The sequence below is a fragment of the Pseudorasbora parva genome, chromosome 9, assembly GCF_024679245.1.
Source record: "Pseudorasbora parva isolate DD20220531a chromosome 9, ASM2467924v1, whole genome shotgun sequence".
Lineage (NCBI taxonomy): Eukaryota > Metazoa > Chordata > Actinopteri > Cypriniformes > Gobionidae > Pseudorasbora > Pseudorasbora parva.
Window position 1 is genome coordinate 48,677,173 of NC_090180.1, and position 16,405 is coordinate 48,693,577.

The window sequence follows — 16,405 nt, forward strand, 5'->3', positions numbered from 1 at the left end:
GAAAAAATATCTCATGTCGTTTGACTGATCTAGTAAATGCATCTTGATTTAAGAATTGTTAGATATTTAGACTGAAAACAAGACAAAATGACTGAGGAAGAAGAGCATGTTTTGCAGAGTGTTCGTGTCATGTTTGTTAATCTGTGATCGCATTGTCGCTCACTTCAGCGATGATAAAGACCTGTTCGTTTCCACGCGAGCATATAAATCTCCTCAATGTCTGTTTCAAGATCGGCTCACCAAATGTGTCCGACAAGTAAGATACTATACTCCTCCTAATATATGCTCTTTTCATTGTCTATATAACCCTAATTCGGTCATAATTGTAATATGTCGTTAGCTGGACTGTCGCGCTCGTGTCCTATTGAGGTGCTCATGAGAACAGTTTGTGTGATGGAAGGGGTGACTTTTTCTTTGAACAATAATATTCCGTCTGTTACACTGATTCAGAAAGTACTCCCACATCTGAGTTTTGCGGCGCATTCACAACGGATAAACAAAACCTGTGATTTTACTCGAATTTACCGACTTTTCTCCCGGATATGATGTCAAGACTTGTAAATGTTTTTTCGTTATAGATATAGCTGTATAAAATCATAACTATGTATCGATATCGTTTTGATTGTTTAACCGTAATAAAATAATTTCGTTCAGTTAGAGAACAGACGCTACGATTAAAACCTGACCTGAGCAGGAGTCAGATTTCATTTATCACGAGTGACAAGATTCAGTTTCAAAGATAAATGTAAACGCGCACACTAAAGCGAGCTTGTCATTGTACTGTTCGGTTATGTTTTTCATTAAGAATAGTCCTGATATTAACATTAAACACATCATTCAAGCAAATTGCTCCCAAATTGGTCCTCATTCTAAAGTGAAAGTATAATCTGGTAATTCATAACGGTGCGCATTATGAACGCAGCCTCCATTCTTCCTGAAAGATAAAGATAGAAATGTGCAACGGAAAACAAAACCCTTGCAAAAACTGATAAACGATCCGCCTAATCCTGGCCAAATCCCAGATGTCGATTCGCACGGGACTGATATTATCACAGGATCGGTGTTCGCAGAAATATGGGCGGTCATTTGCGGGGGAATTTTTACTTTACAAATTACAGACATGGCCGATTCACACGCGATTAAGATCACAGACAACCTCTGCAATTATTACAAATCACCAGAGGTCCACCGATGAAACTAATCCCCTGCGGATAGGGCTTCAGTCTGTATATTCAAGAACTCTTTCACTAAATAGATGATTTTGATTTGTCTACTCTGATTGGGCAGATGGCCCAGTCTGTTGTGATTGGTCTACTGTGTATTTTTAATTTATTGCGCTGCACATGCGGTAACTGTATCAATAAGCGCATACGTTAGCCGAGCACTAACGTAAATGGATGTGGAAGTTTCTACTATTAGTGTCGTCACGATACCAAAATTATGACTTCGATACCAGACAAAAATACCTTGATACTAGGGCTGGGCGATATGGCCAAAATTTCATATCCCGATATAGCTCAATTGATATCCCGATAACGATATAGCAATTTTTCTGTTAATTCAGTTTATGAATAGTCTATACAAAATTGCAATGTGGAAATGCAGTTTGAAATGATATAAAAAAACAAATAAAGGTAGTATTGACTACATTTTTATTTTATTTAGAACCTTTTATTCAAGCAAGACAGTTGGTAAAGTTAACACCTGCCTAGGGATGTTAACCGATGACCGTTTGACCGATGGTTGACCGTATCAACGTTAACCGATCAAAGTTGTCAGTAAAAAAAAAAGTGATCTCTAAATTAGGCTATTATACAGTGGACTAAACGCTACTACAATTAGCCATCTCATTCCAAAATATTTTTGTGTGAAGTGAACATATCCCTCGCACTCATTTTTCATAACTCGCCTGTGTGTAGGCTACTTAATAAACCAATAAAAACATTTGGCACGCGCTCACAAGGTTTGCAAAAAGTAAACAGGCTAAACACTTGAGGTTAGAGCCAGGGCAGACGACAGTATGAAGCGTGCATTTCGCTTAAGACGGACTTACATTTGGAAATATTTTACATCTACATTTCAGTGGTAACATGATCGTTGATGTTGATCGTCTTTCTTTATTATTGTTAGCACTACCTCGAACTAAAGCGGGTCTCTTCGGAGCTGTCATTTTCTTAAATGAGCCGCGGCAATGTTTCAAATGAGCTCATAACGCTAGACAAATGCCTTTATTTTCAACGCGATCACCTTGTACCCAAACCATTTCAAAACTAATGAGCCGATTTGTCCTCAGATTACAAACAAGCTCCACGGCGGCGCGTTTGCGGGACTCGTGTTTCGCGCTGTGGGGGATTTAAAAAAGTGACGTGAGTGGAAGGGAGGCGAGTGAGTATGTGTGTGTGTGTGTGTGTGTGAGAGACAGAGAGACACAGAGAGAGAGGGAGCGCGGCTCGCGGCTGTTATTTCAAATAACGCAGCATATTTTAAACTAATCGGTTAACCGGTTTCAACCGGCTATGAGGCTCGGTGGTCGGTCAAGAGAATGTTTAGTTTTCGCCATCCCTACACCTGCCATTAAAATATTTCAATATATGGCTATGGTGTGCCACGCGTAAAAGCCCGTTGCAGCGTCTGTGTCTGAAGTTTGTTTTGCGCGCTTATGCACCACTCTGGCATAATTATTACCCTGGTCTGAACCGCGTCTACTGCCGTCTTCCTCCATGTTTGTTTATGTATTGCAGCGTGCATGGGCATGCCGTGGCGTGAGGTGCATCTTGACGTAAAATTCTGCTGTAAACGCCTTATCGTGGCGTAAGCGATAGAGCCTAAAATAAAACAAGAGACATTTTCTATCGTCCAGACGATATATTTCGTCATATCGCCCAGCCCTACTTGATACCTATGTAAAAATTTACATAAACTTTAACAACTGCATATTCTGCAATCCAAACAACACACATTCAACAATAAATCAGCATTTGTTTTTAAATTCGGTGTAAAGAAAAAAAAAGTCTTTACCAGTTTAATTAAATTAAATAATTAAATTAAATAATTAAAAAAAGTATATAAATACATTGTTCCAAAAAGTTACACCAAATAATGTTTAGTGCAACGAGAAAACAAAGATGCTACATCAGGTGCTTTTTAAACCAAATTAAGTCAATGTAAATAAGGTAAAATAAAATAAAAATGATCATCCTTAACCGATAGTATTTCACTTCAACATGCATGTTCTTCTTTACAAACAGAAGCATTTTGGCTTTCTCACAAGTTAGTCTGTTTCGTTTCTCGTCCAACACGTGAGATGCTGAGCTGAACAAGCGCTCACTATCTACGCTTGTGCACGGCGCAGAGAGGAAAGCTCGCGCAACGTCAGCGAGTGCAGGAAAGAGGCTGATTAGTACACCAACGGCTGTTCGCTTCTTAGTATCTGTGCTTCAGACAGGTAGCTCTGCATTTCCAGTGCTGTAGGACTGCCCGTGTGCTGAATCAGTCTTGCAGTCTTCACGTCCATATTGCAAAATGCTTCCACACAAGTGACATGTTCGCGAATGATTGCAATAAGCGTATGTATATATAATGAACTGATGATAATAAGGTCACGCTGTTGACGCTCGCGCAGCCTCTCGAGGAGAAATTACAACGTTAGAGCGTTAAGCTGTTTCCTGAATGCCATCACGACTGAAAGTGACACTGCTTTCATATGACAGCTCATAACGTCACTTACATTTTAGATGCAATATTGAGTGTTTTGTTCTATTTTAGCAGCGAAAATCGTTCACAGCAGAACCATAACGGGTCATACAGCAACTGAACGATTCAGTGTTTGAATGAATCGTTTAAATGAACGACTCAATGACTCGCTCATTAAGACGGCCATCTGCTGCCACCTACTGGAGGTTTAGTTTCATGTTTAAACATTTCTTTCCAACATTTCTTATGTGTCTATTCAAAACTGCAAATCTCTAAACATTATTTAACGCAGTTGTTATTTTTCAGTGTAAATTTTTTGGTTTGATTGGTAACCCCTTCAGTGTCTTATTTTAATGTAATGTATTTATCAAATTTAACAATATAAAATTAAACCTGAAGCATAGCCTTTATTTAATAAGATTAGGGGGAAATGCCCTTATATAGATATATATATATCACAAATATGCAGATTTAAATATGTCAAAGCTGATTGAACATTGTTAAGAATATTGCTTCAGAATAAATTATATGTACAACACACACACACAATTTTTTAATAAAAATCAAACTTATTTCCAGACAAGGAAATGTTTTACTCGGACAAGTGAATGAACGAATTTACTCAAGCACACGAACATGCTTAATGTCAAGCCCTGCTACTACCGATTTGGCAAAAGAGAAGACAACAGCCTTTTGTAAACCCTTTAAAACCTCCTGTATTTTTCTTCCCTTGTTGACTATTGCGTCACATGCCAGAAGTGAAATGGCCTGTGGATGTTTTAACTTCACTTTAGGAAGGCTAATCTTCAGGAGGTTTCTGACACTCCTCGCGTTCCTCCTGGGCTCTGAAATATCCTCATCTTGCGGTTTAATCACACAGAGCAGTTCAATTAATTAAAATAATGTGCAGTGAAGCCTCGGGCTTCAGCTTTAAATAGACGAGAGCTTTTGGACCGGCTTCAAACCCTGGCATGCCAGGACACGTGTGTTTGGTCTTTTGGTCGTCTTGGCTGAAACTTGTAAGTCTGTTAGACGATTAGTCTTCATGTGTTGGCCTTATAAGGCAACAACCTTTCTAAATAACACTTCATTAATATTAATGATCGTTTTAAATGCTCTAGGCTAGGGGTGGGCGATAGAGCCTTAAAATTATATCATGAAATTTTAAGAATATTTGCGATAGCGATGTCTGACAATACAGAAAAACATATGGCAGTTTTATTGGTTATTGCAGCAGCATTTATTAGTGCAAACAAAATGAAGGCCATTGTCCATCCTTTTCCAATGAGCTACTGCCATTAATGACTGAGCATTTAATTCAAAGTGTAAATGTATTGTTAGAAGGTGGCAGCAGCAACACACACACACACACACACACACACACACGTTTGTTTTTGTGACATATGGGGACATTCCATAGGCGTAATGGCTTTTATACTGTACACACTGTATTTTCTATCCCCTTACACTGCCCCTAAACCTACCCATCACACACACACACACACACACACACACACACACACACACACACACACTCACACACTCTCTGCCCCTAAACCTACCCATCTCACACACACACACTCTTCTGCCCCTAAACCTACCCATTACACACACACACACACACACACCCTCTGCCCCTAAACCTACCCATTACGCGCACACACACACACCCTCTGCCCCTAAACCTACCCATTACGCGCACACACACACACACCCTCTGCCCCTAAACCTACCCATTACGCACACACACACACACACCCTCTGCCCCTAAACCTACCCATTACGCACACACACACACACACCCTCTGCCCCTAAACCTACCCATTACGCGCACACACACACACCCTCTGCCCCTAAACCTACCCATTACGCGCACACACACACACCCTCTGCCCCTAAACCTACCCATTACGCGCACACACACACACCCTCTGCCCCTAAACCTACCCATTACGCACACACACACACACACACCCTCTGCCCCTAAACCTACCCATTACGCACGCACACACACACACACCCTCTGCCCCTAAACCTACCCATTACGCACACACACACACACCCTCTGCCCCTAAACCTACCCATTACGCACACACACACACACACCCTCTGCCCCTAAACCTACCCATTACGCGCACACACACACACACCCTCTGCCCCTAAACCTACCCATTACGCACACACACACACACACCCTCTGCCCCTAAACCTACCCATTACGCACGCACACACACACACACACACCCTCTGCCCCTAAACCTACCCATTACGCACACACACACACACCCTCTGCCCCTAAACCTACCCATTACGCACACACACACACACACTCTGCCCCTTAACCTACACATTACACAAACACACACACACACCCTCTGCCCCTAAACCTACCCATTTCACACACACACACACACACACACACACACACACACCCTCTGCCCCTAAACCTACCCATTACACAAACACACACACACACACACCCTCTGCCCCTAAACCTACCCATTTCACACACACACACACACCCTCTGCCCCTAAACCTACCCATTTCACACACACACCCTCTGCCCATAAACCTACCCATTTCACACACACACACATACCGTCTGCCCCTAAACCTACCCATTACACACACACACACACTGCCCCTAAACCTACCCATTTCACACACACACACACACACACACACACACACACACACTGCCCCTAAACCTACCCATCACAGGAAATTCTGCATTTTTACTTTCTCATAAAAACTCCTCCTGTATGATTTATAAGCCTTTTGAAAAGTGGGGACATGGGTATGACACAGGTATTACAGGAGAGGGTGAAATATGAGGACATTACCCATGTCCCCACTTTTCAAAAGGCTTATAAATCACACAGGAGGAGTTTTTTTTGTTGCAGTGTGGAAATGTATGCAAATTAGCTTATTTAAATAATGTCTTGTTTACATTTTCAAACTTAACAATTCTGAAAACTTTATAATGTAATCAATCAGCAGGATAACTATGGTTATATAATGTTTTTACTCTATTTACCTGCGTGCCGTAACTCTTTCTGAGGTGAAATGTTTTCTCCTGCGTTGTGGTTTGTTATTGTCCAAGTGGGTCAGATGGCTGATAAGCACATGCACTAGTGTGTGTTTGCATCAGCCCCAGGCTATTCTAGTCGTGTGGAAACACAGTCTCTCTCTCTCTCTCTCTCTCTCTCTCTCTCTCTCTCTCTCTCGGTTTGTCTGAATGTTCACTCGCACTCTTAAAAATAAAGTTTCTAGATATTTGAAGGCACAGTAAGCGATTTACGAGAAATCTGATGATATTTGATATCACCAAAACACAAACACCCCTACCCAATTGAATACCCAAAATAATTGACAGATTACTCAACTACCAAAATAATTGACAGATTACTCAACTACCAAAATAATCGACAGATTACTCAACTACCAAAATAATCGACAGATTACTCAACCACCAAAATAATCAACAGATTACCCAGTTTCCAAAATAATCGACAGATTACTCAGCTAACACAATATTCGACAGATAACTCAACTACCAAAATAATCGACAGATTACTCAACTACCCAAATAATCGACAGATTACTCAACTACCAAAACAATCGACAGATTACTCAGCTACCACAATATTCGACAGATTACCCAGCCACCAAATAATCGACAGATCACTCAACCACCAAAATAATGGACAGGTCACTCAGCCACCAAAATAACCGACAGATCACTCAACCACCAAATAAATCGACAGATCACTCAACCTCCAAAATATTCGACAGATCACTCAACTACCAAAATAATCGACAGATCACTCCGCTACCAAAATAACCGACAGATCACTCAACCACCAAAATAATCGACAGATGACTCAGCTACCAAAATAATCGACAGATAACTCAGCTACCAAAATAATCGACAGATTACCAACTACCAAAATAATCGACAGATTACTCAGTTACCAAAATAATCGACAGATTACTCAGCGACCACAATATTCGACAGATTACCCAGCCACCAAATAATCGACAGATCACTCAACCACCAAAATAATCGACAGATTACACAGACAACAAAATAATCAACAGATTATTCAGGTACCAAAAATAATTGCAGATTACCTAGTTACCAAAATAATCGACAGATTACTCCGCTACCAAAATATTTGACAGATTACCCAGCTACCAAAACAATCGACAGATTTCCCAGAGACAAAAATAATCGACAGATTACAAATTTACCAAAATAATCACCTGATTACCCAGAGACCAAAATAATCAGCAGATTATTCAGCTACCAAAATAATTTACAGATTATTCAGCTACCAAAATAATCGTCAGGTTACCCAGTTACCAAAATAATCGTCAGATCACTCAATTTCAAAAATAATCAACAGATTACCATCCATTATCTCCATCCATTATCTTCCGCTTATCCGGGGCCGTGTTGCGGGGGCAACAGTCTAAGCAGAGACGCCCAGACTTCCTTCTCCCTAGCCACTTCCTCGAGCTCCTCTGGGGGAACCAGAGGCGTTCCCAGGCCAGCCTGGAGACATAATCCCTCCAGCGTGTCCTGGGTCTTCACCGGGGCCTCCTCCCAGTGGGACGTGCCCGGAACACCTCACTGGGAAGGCGTCCAGGAGGCATCCGAAATAGATGCCCGAGCCATCTCAGCTGGCTCCTCTCGATGTGAAAAGGAGATTACCCAGATTACCCAGCTACCAAAATAATTGACAGATTACTCAATTACCAAAACAATCGACAGATTACTCCATTACCAAAATAATCGACAGATTACTCCATTACCAATTACCAAAACAATCAGCAGATTACTACATTACCAATTACCAAAACAATCAGCAGATTACTCCATTACCAAAACAATCAACAGATTACTCCATTACCAAACTAATCGACAGATTACTCCATTACCAAACTAATCGACAGATTACTCCATTACCAAACTAATCGACAGTTTACTCCATTACCAAACGAATCGACAGATTACTCCATTACCAAACTAATCGACAGATTACTCCATTACCAAACTAATCGACAGTTTACTCCATTACCAAACGAATCGACAGATTACTCCATTACCAAACTAATCGACAGATTACTCCATTACCAAACTAATCGACAGATTACTCCATTACCAAACTAATCGACAGTTTACTCCATTACCAAACGAATCGACAGATTACTCCATTACCAAACTAATCGACAGATTACTCCATTACCAAACTAATCGACAGATTACTCCATTACCAAACTAATCGACAGATTACTCCATTACCAAACTAATCGAATTACTCCATTACCAAAATAATCGACAGTTTACTCCATTACCAAACTAATCGACAGATTACTCCATTACCAAAGCAGTCGACAGATTACTCCATGACCAAAGCAGTCGACAGATTACTCCATTACCAAAACAATCAACAGATTACTCCATTACCAAAACAATCAACAGATTACTCCATTACCAAAATAATCGACTGATTATTCCATTACCAAACTAATCGACAGATTACTCAGTTACCAAAACAATCGACAGATTACTCCATGACCAAAATAATCGACAGATTACTCCATTACCAAACTAATCGACAGATTACTCCATTACCAAACTAATCGAATTACTCCATTACCAAAATAATCGACAGTTTACTCCATTACCAAACTAATCGACAGATTACTCCATTACCAAAATAATCGACAGTTTACTCCATGACCAAAGCAGTCGACAGATTACTCCATTACCAAAACAATCAACAGATTACTCCATTACCAAAATAATCGACTGATTATTCCATTACCAAACTAATCGACAGATTACTCAGTTACCAAAACAATCGACAGATTACTCCATGACCAAAATAATCGACAGATTACTCCATGACCAAAACAATCGACAGATTATTCGGCTACCAAAACAATCGACAGATTACTCCATTACCAAAACAATCGACAGATTATTCGGCTACCAAAATAATCGACAGATTACTCCATGACCAAAACAATCGACAGATTATTCGGCTACCAAAACAATCGACAGATTACTCCATTACCAAAACAATCGACAGATTACTCCATTACCAAAACAATCGACAGATTACTCCATTACCAAAATAATCGACAGATTACTCCATTACCAAACTAATCGACAGATTACTCCATTACCAAACTAATCGACAGATTACTCCATTACCAAACTAATCGACAGATTACTCCATTACCAAACTAATTGACAGATTACTCCATTACCAAAATAATCGACAGATTACTCCATAACCAAAACAATCGGCAGATTACTCCATTACCAAAACAATCGACAGATTACTCCGTTACCAAAATAATCGACGGATTACTCGGCTACCCAAATAATCGACAGATTACTCGGCTACCCAAATAATCGACAGATTACTCCATGACCAAAACAATCGACAGATTACTCAATGGCCAAAATAATCGACAGATTACTCCATGACCAAAATAATCGACAGATTACTCCATGACCAAAACAATCGACAGATTACTCCATGACCAAAATAATCGACAGATTACTCCATGACCAAAACAATCGACAGATTACTCCATTACCAAAATAATCGACAGATTACTCCATCACCAAAACAATCGACAGATTATTCGGCTACCAAAACAATCGACAGATTACTCCATTACCAAAATAATCGACAGATTACTCCATTACCAAAATAATCGACAGATTACTCCATAACCAAAACAATCGACAGATTACTCCATTACCAAAATAATCGACAGATTACTCCATCACCAAAATAATCGACAGATTACTCCATCACCAAAATAATCGACAGATTACTCCATTACCAAAACAATCGACAGATTACTCCATCACCAAAACAATCGACAGATTACTCCATCACCAAAACAATCGACAGTTTACTCCATTACCAAAATAATCGACAGATTACTCCATTACCAAAACAATCGACAGATTACTCCATTACCAAAATAATCGACAGATTACTCCATCACCAAAATAATCGACAGATTACTCCATCACCAAAATAATCAACAGATTACTCCATTACCAAAACAATCGACAGATTACTCCATCACCAAAACAATCGACAGATTACTCGGCTACCAAAACAATCGACAGATTACTCCATTACCAAAATAATCGACAGATTACTCCATTACCAAAATAATCGACAGATTACCCCATTACCAAAATAATCGTCAGATTACTCCATTACCAAAATAATCGGCAGATTACTCCATTACCAAAATAATCGGCAGACTACTCCATTACCAAAATAATCGACAGATTACTCCATTACCAAAATAATCGACAGATCACTCCATTACCAAAATAATCGACAGATTACTCCATTACAAAAATAATCGACAGATTACTCCATTACCAAAACAATCGACAGATTACTCCATTACCAAAATAATCGGCAGATTACTCCATTACCAAAATAATCGACAGATTACTCCATTACCAAAATAATCGACAGATTACTCCATTACCAAAATAATCGACAGATTACTCGGCTACCAAAACAATCGACAGATTACTCCATTACCAAAATAATCGGCAGATTACTCCATTACCAAAATAATCGGCAGATTACTCCATTACCAAAATAATCGACAGATTACTCCATTACCAAAATAATTGACAGATTACTCCATTACCAAAATAATCAGCAGATTACTCCATAACCAAAAAAATCGACAGATTACTCGGCTACCAAAATAATCGACAGAGTACTCCGTTACCAAAATAATCGACAGATTACTCGGCTACCAAAATAATCGACAGAGTACTCCGTTACCAAAATAATCGACAGATTACTCGGCTACCCAAATAATTGATAGATTATTCGCCTACCAAAACAATCGACAGATTTCCCAGAGACCAAAATAATCAGCAGATTATTCAGCTATCAAAATAAACAACAGATTATTCAGTTACCAAAACAATGAACAGATTACTCAGCTACCAAAATAATCGTTAGTCACATTACGAAATTAGTGAAAAGGAGATTACCCAGATTACCCAGCTACCAAAATAATTGACAGATTACTCAATTACCAAAACAATCGACAGATTACTCCATTACCAAAATAATCGACAGATTACTCCATTACCAATTACCAAAACAATCAGCAGATTACTACATTACCAATTACCAAAACAATCAGCAGATTACTCCATTACCAAAACAATCAACAGATTACTCCATTACCAAACTAATCGACAGATTACTCCATTACCAAACTAATCGACAGATTACTCCATTACCAAACTAATCGACAGTTTACTCCATTACCAAACGAATCGACAGATTACTCCATTACCAAACTAATCGACAGATTACTCCATTACCAAACTAATCGACAGTTTACTCCATTACCAAACGAATCGACAGATTACTCCATTACCAAACTAATCGACAGATTACTCCATTACCAAACTAATCGACAGATTACTCCATTACCAAACTAATCGACAGTTTACTCCATTACCAAACGAATCGACAGATTACTCCATTACCAAACTAATCGACAGATTACTCCATTACCAAACTAATCGACAGATTACTCCATTACCAAACTAATCGACAGATTACTCCATTACCAAACTAATCGAATTACTCCATTACCAAAATAATCGACAGTTTACTCCATTACCAAACTAATCGACAGATTACTCCATTACCAAAGCAGTCGACAGATTACTCCATGACCAAAGCAGTCGACAGATTACTCCATTACCAAAACAATCAACAGATTACTCCATTACCAAAACAATCAACAGATTACTCCATTACCAAAATAATCGACTGATTATTCCATTACCAAACTAATCGACAGATTACTCAGTTACCAAAACAATCGACAGATTACTCCATGACCAAAATAATCGACAGATTACTCCATTACCAAACTAATCGACAGATTACTCCATTACCAAACTAATCGAATTACTCCATTACCAAAATAATCGACAGTTTACTCCATTACCAAACTAATCGACAGATTACTCCATTACCAAAATAATCGACAGTTTACTCCATGACCAAAGCAGTCGACAGATTACTCCATTACCAAAACAATCAACAGATTACTCCATTACCAAAATAATCGACTGATTATTCCATTACCAAACTAATCGACAGATTACTCAGTTACCAAAACAATCGACAGATTACTCCATGACCAAAATAATCGACAGATTACTCCATGACCAAAACAATCGACAGATTACTCCATGACCAAAATAATCGACAGATTACTCCATTACCAAAACAATCGACAGATTATTCGGCTACCAAAACAATCGACAGATTACTCCATTACCAAAACAATCGACAGATTACTCCATTACCAAAATAATCGACAGATTACTCCATTACCAAACTAATCGACAGATTACTCCATTACCAAACTAATCGACAGATTACTCCATTACCAAACTAATCGACAGATTACTCCATTACCAAACTAATTGACAGATTACTCCATTACCAAAATAATCGACAGATTACTCCATAACCAAAACAATCGGCAGATTACTCCATTACCAAAACAATCGACAGATTACTCCGTTACCAAAATAATCGACGGATTACTCGGCTACCCAAATAATCGACAGATTACTCGGCTACCCAAATAATCGACAGATTACTCCATGACCAAAACAATCGACAGATTACTCAATGGCCAAAATAATCGACAGATTACTCCATGACCAAAATAATCGACAGATTACTCCATGACCAAAACAATCGACAGATTACTCCATGACCAAAATAATCGACAGATTACTCCATGACCAAAACAATCGACAGATTACTCCATTACCAAAATAATCGACAGATTACTCCATCACCAAAACAATCGACAGATTATTCGGCTACCAAAACAATCGACAGATTACTCCATTACCAAAATAATCGACAGATTACTCCATTACCAAAATAATCGACAGATTACTCCATAACCAAAACAATCGACAGATTACTCCATTACCAAAATAATCGACAGATTACTCCATCACCAAAATAATCGACAGATTACTCCATCACCAAAATAATCGACAGATTACTCCATTACCAAAACAATCGACAGATTACTCCATCACCAAAACAATCGACAGATTACTCCATCACCAAAACAATCGACAGTTTACTCCATCACCAAAATAATCGACAGATTACTCCATTACCAAAACAATCGACAGATTACTCCATTACCAAAATAATCGACAGATTACTCCATCACCAAAATAATCGACAGATTACTCCATCACCAAAATAATCAACAGATTACTCCATCACCAAAACAATCGACAGATTACTCCATCACCAAAACAATCGACAGATTACTCGGCTACCAAAACAATCGACAGATTACTCCATTACCAAAATAATCGACAGATTACTCCATTACCAAAATAATCGACAGATTACCCCATTACCAAAATAATCGTCAGATTACTCCATTACCAAAATAATCGGCAGATTACTCCATTACCAAAATAATCGGCAGACTACTCCATTACCAAAATAATCGACAGATTACTCCATGACCAAAACAATCGACAGATTACTCCATGACCAAAATAATCGACAGATTACTCCATTACCAAAACAATCGACAGATTATTCGGCTACCAAAACAATCGACAGATTACTCCATTACCAAAACAATCGACAGATTACTCCATTACCAAAATAATCGACAGATTACTCCATTACCAAACTAATCGACAGATTACTCCATTACCAAACTAATCGACAGATTACTCCATTACCAAACTAATCGACAGATTACTCCATTACCAAACTAATTGACAGATTACTCCATTACCAAAATAATCGACAGATTACTCCATAACCAAAACAATCGGCAGATTACTCCATTACCAAAACAATCGACAGATTACTCCGTTACCAAAATAATCGACGGATTACTCGGCTACCCAAATAATCGACAGATTACTCGGCTACCCAAATAATCGACAGATTACTCCATGACCAAAACAATCGACAGATTACTCAATGGCCAAAATAATCGACAGATTACTCCATGACCAAAATAATCGACAGATTACTCCATGACCAAAACAATCGACAGATTACTCCATGACCAAAATAATCGACAGATTACTCCATGACCAAAACAATCGACAGATTACTCCATTACCAAAATAATCGACAGATTACTCCATCACCAAAACAATCGACAGATTATTCGGCTACCAAAACAATCGACAGATTACTCCATTACCAAAATAATCGACAGATTACTCCATTACCAAAATAATCGACAGATTACTCCATAACCAAAACAATCGACAGATTACTCCATTACCAAAATAATCGACAGATTACTCCATCACCAAAATAATCGACAGATTACTCCATCACCAAAATAATCGACAGATTACTCCATTACCAAAACAATCGACAGATTACTCCATCACCAAAACAATCGACAGATTACTCCATCACCAAAACAATCGACAGTTTACTCCATTACCAAAATAATCGACAGATTACTCCATTACCAAAACAATCGACAGATTACTCCATTACCAAAATAATCGACAGATTACTCCATCACCAAAATAATCGACAGATTACTCCATCACCAAAATAATCGACAGATTACTCCATTACCAAAACAATCGACAGATTACTCCATCACCAAAACAATCGACAGATTACTCGGCTACCAAAACAATCGACAGATTACTCCATTACCAAAATAATCGACAGATTACTCCATTACCAAAATAATCGACAGATTACCCCATTACCAAAATAATCGTCAGATTACTCCATTACCAAAATAATCGGCAGATTACTCCATTACCAAAATAATCGGCAGACTACTCCATTACCAAAATAATCGACAGATTACTCCATTACCAAAATAATCGACAGATCACTCCATTACCAAAATAATCGACAGATTACTCCATTACAAAAATAATCGACAGATTACACCATAACCAAAACAATCGACAGATTACTCGGCTACCAAAATAATCGACAGAGTACTCCGTTACCAAAATAATCGACAGATTACTCGGCTACCCAAATAATCGACAGATTATTCGCCTACCAAAACAATCGACAGATTATTCGGCTACCAAAACAATCGACAGATTACTCCATTACCAAAACAATCGACAGATTACTCCATTACCAAAACAATCGACAGATTACTCCATTACCAAAATAATCGGCAGATTACTCCATTACCAAAATAATCGACAGATTACTCCATTACCAAAATAATCGACAGATTACTCCATTACCAAAATAATCGACAGATTACTCGGCTACCAAAACAATCGACAGATTACTCCATTACCAAAATAATCGGCAGATTACTCCATTACCAAAATAATCGGCAGATTACTCCATTACCAAAATAATCGACAGATTACTCCATTACCAAAATAATTGACAGATTACTCCATTACCAAAATAATCAGCAGATTACTCCATAACCAAAAAAATCGACAGATTACTCGGCTACCAAAATAATCGACAGAGTACTCCGTTACCAAAATAATCGACAGATTACTCGGCTACCAAAATAATCGACAGAGTACTCCGTTACCAAAATAATCGACAGATTACTCGGCTACCCAAATAATTGATAGATTATTCGCCTACC

At 38.6% G+C, this 16,405-nt stretch overlaps 1 protein-coding gene across 1 annotated transcript in view; it reads left to right on the top strand.

Moving 5' to 3' along the window:
• The window catches only part of stk11 (serine/threonine kinase 11), a 34,178-nt gene that overhangs the window by 3,530 nt on the left and 14,243 nt on the right, over window positions 1-16,405 (top strand). The window lies entirely within an intron of this gene.